The sequence below is a fragment of the Lissotriton helveticus genome, chromosome 6 (assembly GCF_964261635.1).
Source record: "Lissotriton helveticus chromosome 6, aLisHel1.1, whole genome shotgun sequence".
Lineage (NCBI taxonomy): Eukaryota > Metazoa > Chordata > Amphibia > Caudata > Salamandridae > Lissotriton > Lissotriton helveticus.
The window spans coordinates 279,521,542-279,541,691 of record NC_136067.1 but is presented as its reverse complement, the minus strand read 5'-3'; positions in this window follow the sequence as shown (position 1 = coordinate 279,541,691).

Here is a 20,150-nt window from a genome sequence, read left to right as displayed (position 1 = left end):
TCCACACTGTTCTAGGTAAATATAAATCTGTGCGGGAAATACACTTACGTCCTTTCTTGCTTTCTGAAACTGCTAAAAGTCTTTATTGTCAATTGTTCCTTTTCTTACACTCCCTGTGCTGACAAATGATAAATTCTTACATTTTAGTTGTTATACTAGCATGTTCCATTCTTCCCATCCTTTTAGAAAGTCCTGATATATAGTTCATGAAATATAGATGTTCCTTTCTTTACCCATTCCTTTAGTTTGATTTAATGTGGGTATTCTGAAGTATTTAGAGTGTTCCAATTTTTTCCCCTTCCCTATAGCCACATGGTTATTCCAAGTTCCCCTAAGTTTTCCATCTGTGATATTCCAGTATGTTCCTTATTTTTCCCATCCTTTAGATACTCTGTATCAAGTCTAAAGCTCCGAAATCCCTTACTAGCATGCTCCCTGTTCTCACCTTCCCGTTAGAGTTCTAAATGGTTGGCCTAATCTATTACTTGCACAGCTACACGATATTGATGCTCCTGGTTTTTGATAGTTTAATTGCTGTAAATCTTTTACTTTCTGACTTTGAAGAAGATTAGATAAAGGTTTTGAAAACGTCCCGTGTCTCTGGTTATTATATGAGTGCACATATAGCAAATGGTATTTGTATTTTGGTGTCTGCCTTTCTTTTACAGCTAGCTCCCTGATCCATTGTGATCATAGGTATCCGTAACGTGGATTGGTAAGTCGGGTACATTGGAAATAATAGGAATGAACTGGGTTACTGGTAGTAGTGTGTAAGGTTACCTGATTAATGAATATGGAAAATTGAAATTTTATGGGCCCAAGTGTGCATATGGTAAAATTGTTGGTCGGGTGACCTGCGCGCTCTATCAAGAGCACCGGCACCTTAACATGGATTGGCCATGGAAAGGTGCCCGGAGACCTAAGGGCCAACAAAAAAAAGGTGGGAAAAATGAGGCAAGGGCGAAAAAATAGGGAAAGACCACCCTAAGGCTGACAGGTCTAACATGCTGCTTTCAAACACAGGATTTAAAAAACATCCTTCCTAAAAGATGTCTTATTAAATTCTGAGTTCAGGGATACCAGACTTCAATTTTCTATCTTGCTCCAATGGAACGATATGCAGGTAAACATTACACACAGCATTCCCCATCATAGCCTATGGGCAAGATAGCCATTCAATAGTGAAAAACATAATGGCTGTGATTCACTACTAGAGCATGTCACCCACACAGTACATTCTCTACCTTTCACATACACTGCACCCTGCCCAGGGGGGTACCTTGGGCCTTCCATAGGGGTGTCCAATGTGTACAGAAAGGGAAGGGTTAAGTATGGCCAGTGTGGACACTGGTCAGGTCAGCATGGCAGTTAGCAACTGCACACAGGCACTGCAGTGGCAGGCATGAGACACCATTTAGGGCTACTCATGTGGGTGGCGCTGCAGGCCCACTAGTAGCATTTTAATCACCAGCCCTGGTACACTGAGTGCACTGTACTAGGGACGTACTGGTCAAACAAATATACCAATCATGGATAACCAATCACAATAACAATTTATACAGAGATCATATGTACTTTAGCACTGAACAGCATTGGTAAAGTGCCCAGAGTCATATTGCCAACAACCACAGGTAAGGAAAAATAAAGGAGGAAGAAGCAAAAAGGTTGGGGATAACCCTGCAAAAAGGGACATTTCCAACAGAAAGCAATAGTGTAAAAACAGCAAGAAGACAACGCAAGGTTGAAGGAGTCTGAACTTCAATACGAGCCACAACAACACTGTGGCAGAAAGTCCCTTCAGAAGTCCAAACCCAGCTTTCAGATTTGGCTCCACAGTTTTTCCCAGATGGCATCATACGGAATGGATTGTGGGGTTGTAGCGAGTGCTGGAGATCAGTCCATTAGAGCCCTTCTCTACAATGCTGCAAAGATTCATAAATGTGGATTCTTTTTTATTTTTGGCCCTTCATAGTTTTTCTACATTAGCAGGCATTTTAATATCTTACAAAATGGGCATCTAATAACTATGTGTTGTTCATTTTATTATCTTCTAATTTGTTGTAACACTACTTACGTATATCTTGCCATATGGAGAAGTCAAAGCATTCCTGTACAAATAAATACACAGCTAACATTTAGCAGTTATCATTATTTACTTTTTCTCTTTTAAAATACAAGTCAAGAGTCTCTGTTTAAATCTTCTATTGAGTGCATCAACAACATATAGAAACATACTCTGGTCTTTTAGACCGCACTGTGTAAAACTTTGTAATCTCTTTTTCAAACTATCAACTGAAATATCTGTGTCCCGTTCTACAACTCCTCTTCTTAACAACTCTTTATTTTTCCTAGAATCCTGCTGAAGACCAAAGAAACAAAACTGCACAGCATCATAAACATCTTCTACATCTATAACAGTACCATACCCAAGTGCTCTATTCATGTCTCCTAAACATAAAGGAGGAGTGTTCGCATAGTACAGCCTCCTAACTAAAGGTTGCATTGTTGAGTGGTGTACAACTAACATCCTGAAATGATGTAAAGTGCTCTGGCACACTTTGTTTGGTAAACAAGCTAGTGTGTGTCCCTGCAAATTTGTATGCTTTCCAATCCTTGTAAACTACTTATTTTCCGTTTTAAACTTCACCTTGGAAAGATATGTAGAAATGTCCTTAATATATCAATGAATTGCCGTCAAATACTACAAACACTACTCCATTCTATACAGGTGCCTTCCTTGTACCTCTTCTCCAATAACTTGTACTACATTTGTAGGTACCATCACCTCTTTCGCTATAGGAGTGCCAGTCTACAATTCATAGAATCGCTCTCTGTGATCAATAGCATGAACTAATCTATTATCCAGGAGATAGCTTTCTTCATTAAAGAAAGATTCTGTACTAGGAGTATGTATGCATTCTCGACCAAAAACTGTGCAAAAGTTAATTCACTAATCTTTTTTTCTACTTTTGTGTCTTTATTCTATTTATAATCAAAATAAAAACCTTCACCTTCAAATCAAAGGCCTGATCAAATATTCTCTCAACTCGTTCTTTTTGTTTCACTGCATGTCTCCTTCTGTACTTCTTAATATTTCTCAATATTTCTCGGTAGATTTATAACTACTCTAGCACAAAACATCTTAGCTCTGATTTCCTTAAACTGCATCTGTCTCCTAGTTAAGATTTATACATCTTTGTTACATTCTTTCCTGTTCCTGCTATTTGGATTTTGTACATTGTTTTTCTTTTGCATAGTTTGAATTTTATTTTCATTATTTCATAATCTATGGAAATGTCCACATATATATTTTTTTTAATCAGTTTGTCCTCTTACCAATAGCTCTTTTTCATTCACTACTTTATCTTCATTTTGCCCCTTTTGCATCTCAGTTCTTCATAGATACTGCAGTTGCTTCTCTTCCTTTTACAAGTCAGTGTAGATTATGGACTAAATTTGATGCACTACGGGCAGTAGATGTTGTGAACTCTCACGTATTGCACGAATTTGGTGATTTTCTTCACAGGACATGAGTGTGCTTGTTAATATGATTAAGCAAAGTTCTTTTGTATTTGACTTATTCCATTTTTTGAATCTTTTCTGTCCTCTGACATAACTTTATTTATGGATTACTTTACTCACAACGTTTTACATTGTTTTGCTTTTCCGTTTTTTGGCCTTAATGTTGGCTTGGTGTCATGAATTGTTTTGGTCTCTTGTATGACTTGGACCATCACTTACTTCTTATAATGACCTTTCAGACAGAAGGAATGGATAATCTTTGCACTTTAAATATCAATTTTGGTTGCATGGATGTGCACGCTGATGCCTTTTATGTGCAGACTTGATTGGATATATATCGATATTTGTGCATTGGATTAACGTTACTTTTATTAACGTACCGGGCGCGACTTCAGAACAGGATCGGGGTAGCGCTCTAGTCTTTTTCCTGGCATGCCTATTTAGAGACTACTTCCCAGTTTGGACCCGTTTCACTTCCGGGTTATCAGACACCAGTAGAGCGAGGGCGATTGTGCCACAGGTAATATACTCACGCCTTTACAGCATGATATTTTAACTTTATTGGAGGCTAATTGGAGGTTTATTACGTTCGTTTGCCTCAGGGTGTTACATGGACTAACTATTTATAATCACTCGCTTTTTCCAGGTTTTTCATGCCACACGTACCCGTGGGTTACGGACTTAACTTTGGAATTGCACTTTTTGGATACGACCATACCTTATTTACTTTGGAACAATATGGACTAAACTGGTGTATTGGATTGGTTTTCATGCATAGCGGGTAAGAGTTGTTGAATTTCCCTATATCACGAGAGTTCATAATTAGGGTGACTGTGTATATACTTTTTAGAATAAGTGTGAACGCCGGGGAAGGTTACTTATTTGTTAAATCCGATAGTCGTGACTAGAGACATTGCCCCTCTTCTTTCTTTTTAGTATCGAGTTACACACCTTACTGTTACAATCGAATGGTGGCATTGGGCAAGACAGTCACATTGTACATCTGACGGATGTGACTTACACTGATAGTAGCTCATGAGTGTCATCGGGCAAGACAGTCACTTGGCACTTCTGACGGATCTGGCTTATATTGATAGTAGCTCACAAACATCATGCGATATTACGGTTGCAATTTTACTTGGAGAGTTTGTGTTGATGTACACATCTCTCGTAATTTCTTACTGAATACATGACACCTATATTTTACAGTGACGACTATTCTCGTACTTGACACCGCAAGGGGTACCCTTCCGGGTTGGAATTATCACCGGACCTGGGGTAAGTTACATCTCTGATGTTATTCTAATACGGAGACTTAGAAGGGGGATCTATGTATTGAATATGGGATATTAATCCCTTTCCTTTGACGTTTCTCTCCTCTTTCTTTTTTCCCCCTTTTTTCCTCTTATCTTCAATATTTATTAGCCTAATTCCTGAGGATTCAGCCATTGAGGTATTATAAATTTTGGCTTCTTATCACGTGCTTTGTGGCTTCTTTGTGTTCTTGTGACACTGTGCTTAACTGTTTTGATTTAATGATGGTTTGGCTTTTGCACACACTTTTTTTTTTATTTTGACGCGACACAGGTGATGTTTTTACTCTATGCTGTTACATACAATAATACCAACTTTCGAGGATGTGATGAATACTTTTTAGAATAAGTGTGAATGCCGGGGAAGGTTACTTATTTGTTAAATCCGATAGTCGTGACTAGAGACATTGCCCCTCTTCTTTCTTTTTAGTACCAAGTTACACACCTTACTATTACAATCGAATGGTGGCATTGGGCAAGACAGTCACGTTGTACATCTGACGGATCTGACTTACACTGATTGTAGCTCATAAGTGTCATCGGGCAAGATAGTCACTTGGCACTTCTGACGGATCTTGTTTATATTGATAGTAGCTCACAAACATCATGCAATATTATGTTTCCAATTTTACTTGGAGAGTTTGTGTTGATGTACACATCTCTCGTACTTTCTTACTGAATACATGACGCCTATATTTTACAGTGACGACTATTCTCGTACTTGACACCGCAAGGGGTACCCTTCCGGGTTGGAATTATCACCGGAACTAGGGTAAGTTACATCTCTGATGTTATTCTAATACGGAGACTTAGAAGGGGGATCTACTTATTAAATATGGGATATTAATCCCTTTCCTTTGACGTTTCTCTCCTCTTTCTTTTTTCCCCCTTTTTTCCTCTTAACTTCCATATTTATTAGCCTAATTCCTGAGGATTCAGCCATTGAGGTATTATAAATTTTGGCTTCTTATCACATGCTTTGTGGCTTCTTTGTGTTCTTGTGACACTGTGCTTAACTGTTTTGATTTAATGATGGTTTGGCTTTTGCACACACTTTGTTTCTTTATTTTGAAGCGACATAGGTGATGTTTTTACTCTATACTGTTACATACAATAATACCAAATTTCGAGGATGTGATGAATAACTTACGGATCTTTTAAGACCTACTAACATACCTTTTGAATAATATTGTATATTTAACTTAGAGGGGTTCCACATACAGAGGTGATTGTCGACTAAGATGTCACTTTTGGTACAGACTTTGTGTCATAGTACTTTTAGATGTGTATTCGCTGTTTTGCGACTTAGGTCATTCCTTTTGTATTTTCCAGCCCTGAAGAGTTGTAGTCACTGTATATGCACAGTCCTACAACGAAACACGTGTCGGCTGGCTGTATATTATTGCTGATTTGATGACCTAATAAAAAGGAGAGATACATGAACCTCCATGAAACGACGTTGGATAAAATTTCTCTTGTTTGACAATTCTATTTACTGTCACATTGTTGTTGAGATTCTGTCTGAGTGCGCAGGATTTTGTGTTCATGCTTTATAAATGTCAATTTTATTATTATTATTATTAGTGTACGTTTCCCCCCAAGACACTTTCAAAGCTATGCTGATATTTCGTCCTCCAGGCCCTAGAGGCACATTCCTGGACTCGATTAGTTCTCTTTTGGAGGAGGGTCTGTGTGCAAACTCCTTCACGATAATGGGAGACTTCAATTTTTACTTGGAGGATGCATTACATTTGGACAATATGAGACTGATGGAACTTATAAGCAGAGGGGGTTAGAACAACGGGTAGCTGGCCCTTCACATGCTGAAGGGCACACTCTGGATGGCATTTTTTCCAACAACTCTGGTCTAGCCATTTCGGAAATTTTGCCACTCCTGTGGTCTGACCATGCAGCCATTATCTTTACGCTTCTACAAACGCCTCTTAACCAGTCTAATCCCAAGCCCAGGGAGAGTATTTCCATTCGGGCTTGGAAAAATATAGATAGCACTGATATGGGGAATTTTCTGACCTTAAATACTCCTATTCTTCCAGCTAATGTAGACAAGGCAGCGGCGCTGTACTCAAGGTGGATTGAGAATGCTTGTGACAAATTTGCACCGGTTAATCTATACACACCCAAGTGGGCTCAGCCCTCAGCACCTTGGTTTTCAGCCAACTTTCAAAAGCACAAAACAGATTGTAAGAGGCTGGAGAGGGCATGGAGGAAAGGGTATAACATTAAAAATAAAGAAGAGTATAAAGAAAGCCTTAGTAGTTATAAGAAATTACTCTTATAAATCAATAAAGTTTACTTTGTGGAGCAGATAAAAGAGGGCAAGTCATCTTCCAGAGAACTGTTTAGGACCATCTCTAATCTAACGAATCCAACCAAACCCCACTCACACAGTAGCTCTGCACTGTGTGAAGCGCTAGCCTTTTTTTTCCTAAATATGGTGAAAGTTATCTTCTCCTCCTTTTCCCTAGCTAAAGGGGAGTTGGGTGACGTGGCAGCCAGACTTAAGTCCGGGTTGACGTCGGCGTCAAATAGGCTACAGTGTTTTAATCAGCTTCAGACCTCAGAGGTCAGAAACCTTTAGATGGCATCTCGGTCAGGGTCCCCCAGGGACCCCTGCCCAGTTGCAGTGCTTAAAAACATTCCTGAGGTTGTTGCAACCACCCTTACACCCTTGTTTAATACCATCATAGACTTAGACGAATACCCCAGATCGTGGAAAGCCACTTCGATACTCCCCCTAATAAAAAAACCTAATCTAGAAAAAAAACAATCCCAACAATTACAGCCCCATATCTCGACTCCTGTTGCTGGCTAAGATATTAGAGAAGGCCATCAATAGGCAACTCAGCTCTTTCTTTCAGAGTACCAACGCACTTGACCCCACGCAATTTGCCGTTGGTGCAGGACACAGCATTGAGCTGGCCCTTATCAAGGCCACGGAGGAGCTGAGAGCAGCACTTGATCAGGGAGGGGTGGCAGTCCTGATTTTACTTGATCTGTCAGCGGCCTTTGATATGGTCCATCACTATGTGCTGAATCTGATGGACCGATTGTCGAAGGCGTGGGTGGAAGGCAGGGCCTGGAGCCTCTTGAAATCTTTCCTGGCTGACAGAATCCAAACAGTTGATTTGGGGCGAGACAAATCTAAGCCTTTTGCCCTCCTAATCGGGATGCCGCAGGGTCCTCCCTCAGTCCCACGCTTTTTAACATTGATGTCAGCCAGTTGGCGGCACTGATAAGATCTTTTGGACTGTATGTATGTATCTTGTGCAGATGACACACACATTGTGTTGTCCATACAACGAGGCACCGAAGAAGTTATGGCCTCCAGATGTCATGACTGCCTGAAAGATATCTCTGGCTGGATGGCCTCCAACTGCCTGAAATTGAATGCAGGCCATCATATTTGGGAATAATCACAATATCTGGAGACCTGACCTGTGGCCTGAAATATAGGGAAAGTTACCAGCTCCCACAGTAAAAGCCAAGAATTTGGGTGTGATCATGGATCACAAATTTGATTTTGGTGACAAGGTCAGCGGAGTTGTATCTACCTGCTTCTACCTCCTCAGAATATTGGGAAAAATTAAATTTTTCCTTCCGGCCAATGGTTTCAGGACAGCAGTATCAGCCCTCATTATTTCTTGGCTGGACTATTGTAATAGTCTGTACCTAAACTTGAAAAAAAAACATCTGTACAGACTGCACCATCAGGATTCAAGCAAGCCGGGCCGAAGACGGCTGTAATGCCAGAAACCGGTCCCCGGAAGCTTGTTTCCTTTCCAGTGAAGAATTGGCTTGGTAGTTTGGTCTGCCCTGTTCCCATGATGCACTGGGCCAGGGACAGACTAATTTGCATATAGCCAGGTTCTGAACTGGGATGGTGCAGTGAGCTAAAAAACGGTGATGGATCAAGCCCTGATCTGTTGACTGGGTAGGAGTGTTCTGATTAACTCAGATACTCTGTCCATCACCACCCCCTTTTGAAATTATTTTGGCCACCACGAGTGTGGAAGGGTATGCTCAGACGTGAGTCCCTTGCTCACTGCACCATCAGGATTCAAGCAAGCCGGGCCGAAGACGGCTGTAATGCCAGAAACCAGTCCCCGGAAGCTTGTTTCCTTTCCAGTGAAGAATTGGCTTGGTAGTTTGGTCTGCCCTGTTCCCATGATGCACTGGGCCAGGGACAGACTAATTTGCATATATCCAGGTTCTGAACTGGGATGGTGCAGTGAGTTAAAAAACGGTGATGGATCAAGCCCTGATCTGTTGACTGGGTAGGAGTGTTCTAATTAACTCAGATACCCTGTCCATCACCACCCCCTTTTGAAATTATTTTGGCCACCACGAGTGTGGAAGGGTATGCTCAGACATGAGTCCCTTGCTCACTGCACCATCAGGATTCAAGCAAGCTGGGCCGAAGACGGCTGTAATGCCAGAAACCGGTCCCCAGAAGCTTGATTCCTTTCCAGTGAAGAATTGGCTTGGTAGTTTGGTCTGCCCTGTTCCCATGATGCACTGGGCCAGGGACAGACTAATTTGCATATAGCCAGGTTCTGAACTGGGATGGTGCAGTGAGCTAAAAAACGGTGATGGATCAAGCCCTGATCTGTTGACTGGGTAGGAGTGTTCTGATTAACTCAGATACTCTGTCCATCACCACCCCCTTTTGAAATTATTTTGGCCACCACGAGTGTGGAAGGGTATGCTCAGACATGAGTCCCTTGCTCACTGCACCATCAGGATTCAAGCAAGCCGGGCCGAAGACGGCTGTAATGCCAGAAACCGGTCCCTGGAAGCTTGTTTCCTTTCCAGTGAAGAATTGGCTTGGTAGTTTGGTCTGCCCTGTTCCCATGATGCACTGGGCCAGGGACAGACTAATTTGCATATAGCCAGGTTCTGAACTGGGATGGTGCAGTGAGCTAAAAAACGGTGATGGATCAAGCCCTGATCTGTTGACTGGGTAGGAGTGTTCTGATTAACTCAGATACTCTGTCCATCACCACCCCCTTTTGAAATTATTTTGGCCACCACGAGTGTGGAAGGGTATGCTCAGACATGAGTCCCTTGCTCACTGCACCATCAGGATTCAAGCAAGCCGGGCCGAAGACGGCTGTAATACCAGAAACCGGTCCCCGGAAGCTTGTTTCCTTTCCAGTGAAGAATTGGCTTGGTAGTTTGGTCTGCCCTGTTCCCATGATGCACTGGGCCAGGGACAGACTAATTTGCATATAGCCAGGTTCTGAACTGGGATGGTGCAGTGAGCTAAAAAACGGTGATGGATCAAGCCCTGATCTGTTGACTGGGTAGGAGTGTTCTGATTAACTCAGATACTCTGTCCATCACCACCCCCTTTTGAAATTATTTTGGCCACCATGAGTGTGGAAGGGTATGCTCAGACATGAGTCCCTTGCTCACTGCACCATCAGGATTCAAGCAAGCCGGGCCGAAGACGGCTGTAATGCCTGAAACCGGTCCCCGGAAGCTTGTTTCCTTTCCAGTGAAGAATTGGCTTGGTAGTTTGGTCTGCCCTGTTCCCATGATGCACTGGGCCAGGGACAGACTAATTTGCATATAGCCAGGTTCTGAACTGGGATGGTGCAGTGAGCTAAAAAACGGTGATGGATCAAGCCCTGATCTGTTGACTGGGTAGGAGTGTTCTGATTAACTCAGATACTCTGTCCATCACCACCCCCTTTTGAAATTATTTTGGCCACCACGAGTGTGGAAGGGTATGCTCAGACATGAGTCCCTTGCTCACTGCACCATCAGGATTCAAGCAAGCCGGGCCGAAGACGGCTGTAATGCCAGAAACCGGTCCCCGGAAGCTTGTTTCCTTTCCAGTGAAGAATTGGCTTGGTAGTTTGGTCTGCCCTGTTCCCATGATGCACTGGGCCAGGGACAGACTAATTTGCATATAGCCAGGTTCTGAACTGGGATGGTGCAGTGAGCTAAAAAACGGTGATGGATCAAGCCCTGATCTGTTGACTGGGTAGGAGTGTTCTGATTAACTCAGATACTCTGTCCATCACCACCCCCTTTTGACAAAATGTGGCGGCTAGACTGCTAACAGGCATTCCAAGGTTTGCCTCTGCTCGAGATGGACTCCGGCAACTGCACTGGCTGCCAGTAACAAAACGAGCACAATTTAAAACACTGTGCACAGTGGCCCGGAGTTTCAGAGGAGATGCTTTGAATGGTATGTTCTGGGTAGAGCGTTGCGCTCCTCCAAAGGAAAACTAGTAGCTGTTCCCCGACTAAAAAAAGCTAGCTGGGGAGGTAACAGCTTCTCCTTTTGTGCTGCGAAAGCCTGGAACAGTCTGCTGTTGCATCTCAGAAATGCCTCAGAGCTCCTCTCTTTTAGAAAGGGGCTTAAGACATGGTTATTCACAGTATAAGGCACTCCTTCTTTGTTTCCTGTGAGTCAGAACACAGCGCCAGGACACCTTTGGGTGTAAGTGCGCTTTATAAGCTTCTTTAACATAACATAACATAACATGATGAACAAATATTTCCCAACCACAACTTTCCGAAGACTATCAACTAATCCCAGTGCGGCGTTACACCAACTGACCTATCACATTGCGGCACAGTCGGATGCCGCATTCACTCCTCACAGCGGCTCACCCCCTTTACAATTTATCCATACAAATTAATTTACACATTCGACTTACACTCTGTAATTGTCTGCCATCTAAAAGGATCGATGGAATTAGGTAATCCAAGAGCATTCACACATGACAACCCACTTCCTGCGCTAGTCCCCTGAATCAGTATAGCTCACCTCTTTACACAAGGTCTACTAAACCATTCCCATATGTCCCATTCGCACAAAGTTCCCTATCTTAGGTGCAACTGCCAATGATGTTTGACCACAACTCCTCAATTCTTCGGTCAGTAAACCGCAATAAATGTTTGTGTCTTCTACACCATTTAATATATTGTGGGATCTTTGCCATCTTCGGGACGTGAAACTCAAATATCATTCCTTGGACCACGTTCGGCCCGAAACAACATTCACTGAACTCTCCCATCAACTCCACCAGACATCTCACAATCAATATATTCCTGTAATCTAACACACAACATACACCCTATTGATAGTCACTTCTCCATTCTCCGCTGATCTCGCTGAACCATCAAACTCCATCAGTCTCTGGCAAAATCCCGCACTGTCCGTTCTCTGTTTATTGGGCCCTATTTTGGGGTTCTGGGTTTCTAGGTTTCCTATTTTCTAGACTAGTTCTGAATTCTCCCCTCACTTCCTGTGTAAACCATCCTACTCTGCTACCAACTGAAAGGGTAGGGCCCATAAATTCTAGACCTGTTCTAGAATCGCAGTCCAATGGTTCTTTTTAGCAACATGTAAGTGCTAGGGGAGAAAATCGTTAATAACGTCAATCAATTCAACTGGAATTTCTCCAGACACATGGTAACCACATGCAACTACATAACATTGGTTAGTGTATGACAAAGCAAGAAATAACTGGATATATAGATACCTCAAAACAAGAGCATAAAGCTAGATCTGCTAATAAAGTTGAGTCAATAAAGCATGCACAACACAATTAACTCAAGAAATAGGATGCAGAGGTTCAGAAAGCATGAGTCCCAATTTCCTGGCATTGTGGATATAAAGCATCAATCTATCACTAGTGCTAAATTGACATCCCGACTTAAGCATCTTCAGGGAAAGAAATAAAAGGTGTCAGCATGTGGAGTCTTCCTAAGAAGTCTTTCCACCGTCGATGGGTTTGGTAGCATAAAGCTATTGTGACATATCTCATTCTATGATGCTCTCTATCGGAAGGCAGAGCAGAATTGGGGCATTATCCCTACTTGCACCTTTCACTATTACAGGTTTCTTCCCAACAACCCTTGCAGGTTACGCTATCTGCTCAAGTATGATCCCATCTGTACTTTTCCATGGGACAGTGATGTTTCTGAACTGCAACATGTTGACCTTGATTTCCAAGCCATTTCTGGTTTGAAAACACAATAATTTCCCTTATCGGTTTTAGCTTGTGATGTATCTCCTTCTCCCTCTGCTTGACTAATAAAACAAAGACATTATTCTAGCTAACAAAGGCCCTTCTTCCACCTGCAACACAAAACACAAACATGAGAAAGAACGAAATTCACAGCACACATGCAATTCCAACTGTTACTTCTAAAGCAATAGCTTCCGGGGAAAGTCATTTCAGGCCTACACATTTTGCTAACATAGGAAAATTGCGGTATAATCTTTACAGAAATTCATGAGAAATTAAGACACATTCAGTTAATGTTCCTACCTACATGGAAAATGACATATTAATAAACACATTCAAAAAATGAAGGATTGTCAGTAGCACACAGGAATTTATCAGTTAGTGTTCTCTGCTACTTACATTTACTTTCTACATTAACTCTTCAATGGCCTAAATACATCATGTTTCACGTTATTACATTTCAAGATCCTAACACTTCATGTTAACAATACAAAGGATTATATGCAGGTGTGCTCTACATGTGTGATTATAATGCACCCCTACAAATAAAATGAAATTTCCGCTACATCAGTTGCTAGTGGATGATTTTCAATACATGCTGGTTAAAAGGTTGGCATCCATGCACTCTTAATGCTTATGCCATAAAGTAACAGCCTTTCCATAGTTGGCTCTCTCTGGATGGGTTATATTTTGTGTGCAGCCCCAATCCAGTAGATTTACGTGTTTTACTGGTGGAGTGGAAACAAGATACAATATCAAGAGGTCTCGGAATAAACCATACTGCGAGCCAGAAAAACAACAATGAACAGAAGGCACATGTTTCCTTGAAGTGCAATGACTTTTATGCACACACACTTTGAGCCAAGGTTACTCTTTGCAACTTGTAAGCCCTTGCTGACCCCTGTTGCTCCTTGAGAAACGTTTGCTCTGCCAACCCTGTAAGGGAACAGAGGTGCCCCTTGCTTGAATCTGACAGCCAAGTCTGAATTTGATCATGTTGCACCCTTACACTTTCGATGCTCTTCCATCTTTTTATGGCTGCTCCGTTGAAAGCCTCCAGCAAGCAAATCCAAGGGCATGGAGCCAATGCTTTTTTTATGTTTGGTTGCCTGGACCTTAGCGTCCTTATTGTTGAACTGCTTTTCCTTATACTTCTTGATTCATCCCCACCCAGTGTCATTTGCAGGGTTGAATAGCTGCATAAACCACTATATTCTCTTCTACATACATCTTGCTGTTTAAATCCTTGCATATTGACAGTAATGGAAGTTTACACAAATACACTTTTACTTTTCTAATCTAATAATCAATATTATTTCATCCAAAGGGGAGATTGCTTTCTCTCAATCCTGTCTTTTTAGGTGTCACATCATGTCATTTCCCTAGCCCGAAGAGGCTGGTGCAAAGCCTTAGTCTCAGCAAAGAAAAGATTAAAAGGCTGGAATATCCCATCCCCTCCTTTGGGGTATATGCATAGGAATATCGTAGTGATAAGAACTAGGTCTGGATGTGATATTCTGCTCCGCTCACGGAGTTTACAGATTTTCCACTATGCACTCCATATAGCGCACGGAGTTCCCTGAAACTCCGCTCTGCATAGGGGAGCAGACCTTTTTCCCACTCGCCAAAGTTAAGTTGGCGAACATGAGCAAGGAAAATCATACTCCAGACGACCTCCAAAGAAGATTTCTCAACATGGGCGGTACCGGATAGTCGCTACCGTTCACGTTGAGAAATCTTCCATTCACGTTGAGGAAGCTGCCCCTTAAGTAGAACATCTACTCTGGCGGTGGAAAAAAGCAGTGCCTTCTTGGGCTCCACATGGTGCCGTTTGACCTGATTTCCAGCGTGGGACAAATAACCTGTGCTAAAAATCAGCACGAATGGCGCACCCTAATGTACTAAGCCGCTTGCGTTACTCCACACAGCAAATTTTTTCAGTCACTTCACAGAGTTCCGCGTAGCAGAACTCCGTAAACTCTGCCCAGGCCTAATAAGAACTTGACAGACCTCTCAGAAGCTCTTGCAGAGTGTAAATAAAGAATTGTGCTCTGCATTCTACAAATAAGTAAGCACACACAAAACTTAGTGTGTCATTACAATGAGGGCCCGATTCACAGAATTAACTTAAGACAAAATACTAAACGTACTACTTTTGGTATTCACAGAATTCACTTACTACTTTTGGTATTCACAGAATGGATTTACGACTACTAACTTTACGCCCGCACTCGGGCCGTAAATTCTGGCCCGGGGGCGGAACTTCCGGCTTGGAGGCGGAGTTATGGCCCGGAGGCGGATCTTCCAGCCCAGAGGCGAAGCTTCCGGCTCAGAGGTGGGGATTTAGCCATGGCTGAAATGTCCACCTCTGGTCTGCAAGCTCCGCCTCCGGGCCGGAAGCTCCGCCTCAAAGCCAGAAGCTCCGCCTTTGGGCTAGTAGCTCTGCCCCCGGGCCGGAATTTACGGCCCGAGTGCGGACGTAAAGTTAGTAGTCGTAAATCCATTCTGTGAATACCAAAAGTAGTAAGTTTAGGATTTAGTCTTAAGTTAGTTCTGTGAATCGGGCCCTGAGTGCTTAATATGTACTTACCTAAAATATGAAAAACTCAGAGATAAAGAATGTAATGAGAATCATCAAAATATAAACCTGAACATTGCTCATTAAACATCTCTAACTAATCAGTTTAGTTAGTCCCTTGGAGCATTGTGTTATTTTATGCTGTCTTGTTGAAACGTCATTTAGTACCTCTCCCCTTATTGCTACAAACATGATCTCAAATTGGTGCCCCCAGTGGACACAATGCCTTCTAGCCTTAGGCCTCTCTTGCTCTCTCGATTAAATAAGTGACCTTATATATCCTTTTACCAACAGAAACTGGTACTCAAGTCCCCTGGAAGGTACACCTTTCACAATAGCAGCATTTATCTGTTCACAATACTTTGATCTGAAGCATCAGAATAATTAGTTAATGTTACAAACAGAACTCCATTTGAGCGGGACCCAAGAATTAACGTCATTCTGCAGAAAGTTTGACCTCATACCTGCTGCTCTCACTAAACAGGAATGTGTAGACGACCAGGCATGCGGAAACTTTGCTCACACATGAAAAAAACATAGGGGTATATTACCAACAACTAGCGATAGTTTTTGTCTCTAACTTGTTTAGAGACAAAAATTATCGCCGCAAACCGGCGATTTTTATCGCAGATAAACCTTGCTATTAGCAAGGTTTATCGCAAATGCGATAAAAAACGGCCGCAATGCATGAATATCGCTGAAAAGTCAGCGATATTCATGCATTATCGAGCAAATGCTCTTAGCCATGTTATCCACCTCCCATTGGATAACATGGCTAAGAACTGCTCAGGGCAGGTGTTAGCTTTTGGAGATATTCGCGCTTAGCGCGAATATCTCCAAAAGTTGGTAATAGGAGATAGCGATGTTAGCGACTGTTTCCAGTCGCTAACATCTTGGCACGCCCACTTTGCATGTCATTAGTGATAAATATCACTGACATGCAAAGTGGGGCCCATGATGGTCGCTATCTCCTATTAGCTGTCGCTAACTGGTGTTAGCGACAGCTTGGTAATAGGGAGATAATTTTATCTCCGCTTTCTTGGCTTTTAAAGCCAAAAAAGCGGAGATAAAACCCCTTGATAATATACCCCATAATTCTTTAGGTTGTACACATGCAAAACAACAACTAATGTTAAATAAACAGACTTTTTTGAAATACTTGTTTCAAGGCATAATGCAAATGCCTGCTAAGGGATACACTTATACGAAAGAACAGTACATGTTAACATATTTCAAAATAGAATATATTTAATATATTCTAACCTCATTCAGCTTGCTGCACATCTGGCAATTGGGGTATCATCCAACCCATCATTCTTTCACCCACCATACCTCCTCAGATTAGGCCCAGCCAAATGCAAATCTATCTTGATCCTGCTCCAATCGAAGCAGTCCAGGCAGAACTGCCAAGCCAGGTCCCCTCCGAACTGGAACACAAGCAACCCAAAAGGGAGCAACAGAGAAGGCGACCATTTAAAGGAGGTACCTGTTTCGAATCGTCAAGCTGGATCTCCAAGAATCCCACCAACCAGCCATGAATCCCAAGTTGCAGAGAGAGTAGAAGAGTTGCAGAAGGGGGTAGAGACTAGTGTATGCATCTTCTCTATAGAAGTGAGCTGACTCTGAACTATCATCACGTTAAGCTTTCCTCCCTGAGAGACATGCATGAGCTAAGTATGCAGCAATCCATGATGATGCCAGCCTCAGTGCACATCTATCAGAGTATGCCAATCCAACATTTTGGATTCAAAAGCGTCCCGAACCAGAGGTAATTAAAATGTAATCTAAGTTCAATGCTATCTAAAAGGGACAAGTGTAAAAGTATTAACTTTCATACATGACTTTTAAAAAGGGTTTGCCAGGCAGTACTGGCACTGATGCATTCTCCTTTAATGCTACATATGCTCCTGTTTATATTCCACTCTTGGTTTGAGACCTGCGTCTTTCTAGGTCAAGCTTGTTGTGAATCAGTTTGTTATATTGTCTTAATATGTCTTCATACCTGCTTGAAATAGTTTATTTTCTGCTTTCAGCTAAATACAGGTCCCTCTTTTTTAAGGTCTGGCATTAGCCAAGACCTTTTGGTTTTACTAAAATTATATGTATAATATACTTACATAAGGTGACTTTGAGCCACCTCTGAATATTCACAGTTGTGTGTTCTTGCATCATTTAACTTGTGCTTTTGCCACTACAACATAACGCATGGGGCAATGGCTCAGCCTGCTTCAGCCTCTTTGAGTGACTGCATTTTGCCTTTTCACAAGGAACACATCATTAGACATGGTATTTACCTTCCGTGCCAGTGGTTTTTACTTTATTATGTCTGGTGTTAGCCAACAATTTTTGATTTTACTAAACATTTTACTGATATATATATAAAAACAAATAGGGGTTTACAACCACCTCTCTTCATCCATTGGTCTGTCGCTGTCATTCATATTTTGATTCCACCCACTGCAATACATACCATGTGGCAGTGGGCAGCCTACATAAGCCACTGGTTAACCTCATTTTGAGTGACCACATTTTGATCTCTCACAAGGAGAAATTCCACAATCAAGCTAGTTCCCTTCAATGCCAGGGTTTTTGTTTTACCTTACAATTACTTTAGCTATGCCTTTGTGTTTAGAACCAGATGTGATAGCACAACGCTTCTGATGCACATTCTATTTTCTCAGATCCCCTCACCTGCCAATGTTTATATAAATTCTTTTTAGAGTGTTTATTCTCTGACTACTGCTATTTCAAAGTATACCAGATTGTGTCCTTTGAAACTGATCTGGATTGTTATCCTCTTTTTCTCTCTTTCTTTCCTTCTTTCTTCCTCTCCTTTCTTTCTTTCCTTCTTTCATTAGTTTTCCATTCTCTTCCTTTTAATCTCAAGTTTCTTTCCTTCTTTCTGTTTTCTGCTACCTTTCTCTTTCATTCTCTCTTTCTCTTGCTTTCTTAATCCATTTCTTTCTTCCCTTCTTGAATTCATGCATTGTTTCATTCTTACCTTCTTACTTTGTGCTCTTTTTTCTTCTTTCCATCCTTCTCTCTCTCTTTCTTTCTTGCTTTCTTTCTACTTTTTTCTTTCTTTCTCTTGCATTCTTTTATTCCTTCTTCTGTGTCTCTTTTCTTCGATATTTGTTTTTCTTATCTCTTCCTTCCTTTCCCATTCCTCGTCTCTTTCCTTTCCTTTTCCTTCTAGCTTTAATGCTCTCCTTCCTTTCTTTTTGTCCTTCTTTCTTTCAGTTTCTTTCTTTCGTTTTCTTTCTTTCTGTCTTTCTCTCTTCCCATCCATTTAGTGTTCTTACTCTCCTTCTCTTTCCTTCTGGATTTTCTTCTTTCTTCCTTTGCTTCGTTCTCTTCTTTCTTTCTTTTTCTCTCTCTTGTTCTTTCACTTCCTTTCTTTCTTTCCTTTGCTGTTTGTTTCTCTCCGCCTTCTATTTTCCTTCCTTTTTTCTTACCTTCTTTCCTTCACTAATTCTTTTCCTTTTTCTTTCTTTCATTAATTCATTCTTTCTTTCTTTCTTTTTATCTTTCTTTCTTTCTTTTGTTTGTTTCTTTTCTTCTTGCCTTCTTTCCCAAAGCCAAGAGTCTTGCAGCCAATGCCAGATTGATTGGCTTTTTCAAGTCTGTGTTAGCCAAGACCTTTTGATTTTACTAAAATTATGTGTATAGCACAGTTGCCTATACAGGTGTTTAGCCTGACTTCAGTCATTAGTCTGTTTTTCTGTCATGCACTTATTTCTTCCCCCCACACCAGCATGTATTAAGTGGCAATGATTCAGCCCACTCCAGCCACTGGCTGCATTGGCTGACTTCTCTAGGAGTTAAAGTTTGCTGACCTTTCACAAAGAGCACATCGACACACAAAGTAGTCCTCTTCATTGCCCGGGAGTACAATGGCAATGTGTGTTTATTTCAAACCAAAACAACATTTTTGCCTTTAGCAAATATTTTTGTTTAGATTGATAAGGGGCCAGCAGCTTATAGAATATTAAGGTTTTGCAAAAACCATGACAAAACAAACAAGGATTGCGAAAAAGCTGGCAGCCAACACTAGAACTATTGACTTCAGGCAGGTCCCGTCAGATACGCTTGGTACTGGTCAGTTGCAGGGAGGTCTCTGGAGGTTTAATGTGTCTATGTAGCCCACACAGCGGGGCAGCCAACTGACCCTTGGAGTCATTCTGCATAGCCTGGGTTCAATGCAAACAGGTCCAATCTTCCTTCTTCAGAACAATCCTTCCAGCAGGCAGAGAAGTCATTCTGGCAGTAGAGCAGTCATCTTCTGAATCATACCACAGGTCCAGAAGAGTTCCGATGAGCGGTTCTGAAGGTCCTATTTGTATACCTGGTGACAGTCTTTGCGCTTGGAAATTCGCTGACCTACCTCCTAAACTGCTTTTGGTTAGTTCATTCCCTGGTCCTGGCTCCCAACTGTCTAGGGTGACAAAATCAAGTTCAGGCCTGGTGTGAGGTTCTTTTGTGTGTGATGCAGGCAGGGCTCTTTGAAATGTAATCAGGGGAGGGAACAGCACATCCCAGCCATTCTTTCAGGAGGTCCCTTTCCAATCACACCGAGGCTTCCTTTGTTTCACTGTCTCATAGTAATACACAACCAAAAACAGCAGAGGACACAAGCAGCACACCAGATTTAAGGCAAGAAATGTCAACGTTTAAAAAGTGTTTTTTCAGAATAGAAACGTAAAATCCAGCTTTACCCTTAAAGTGATT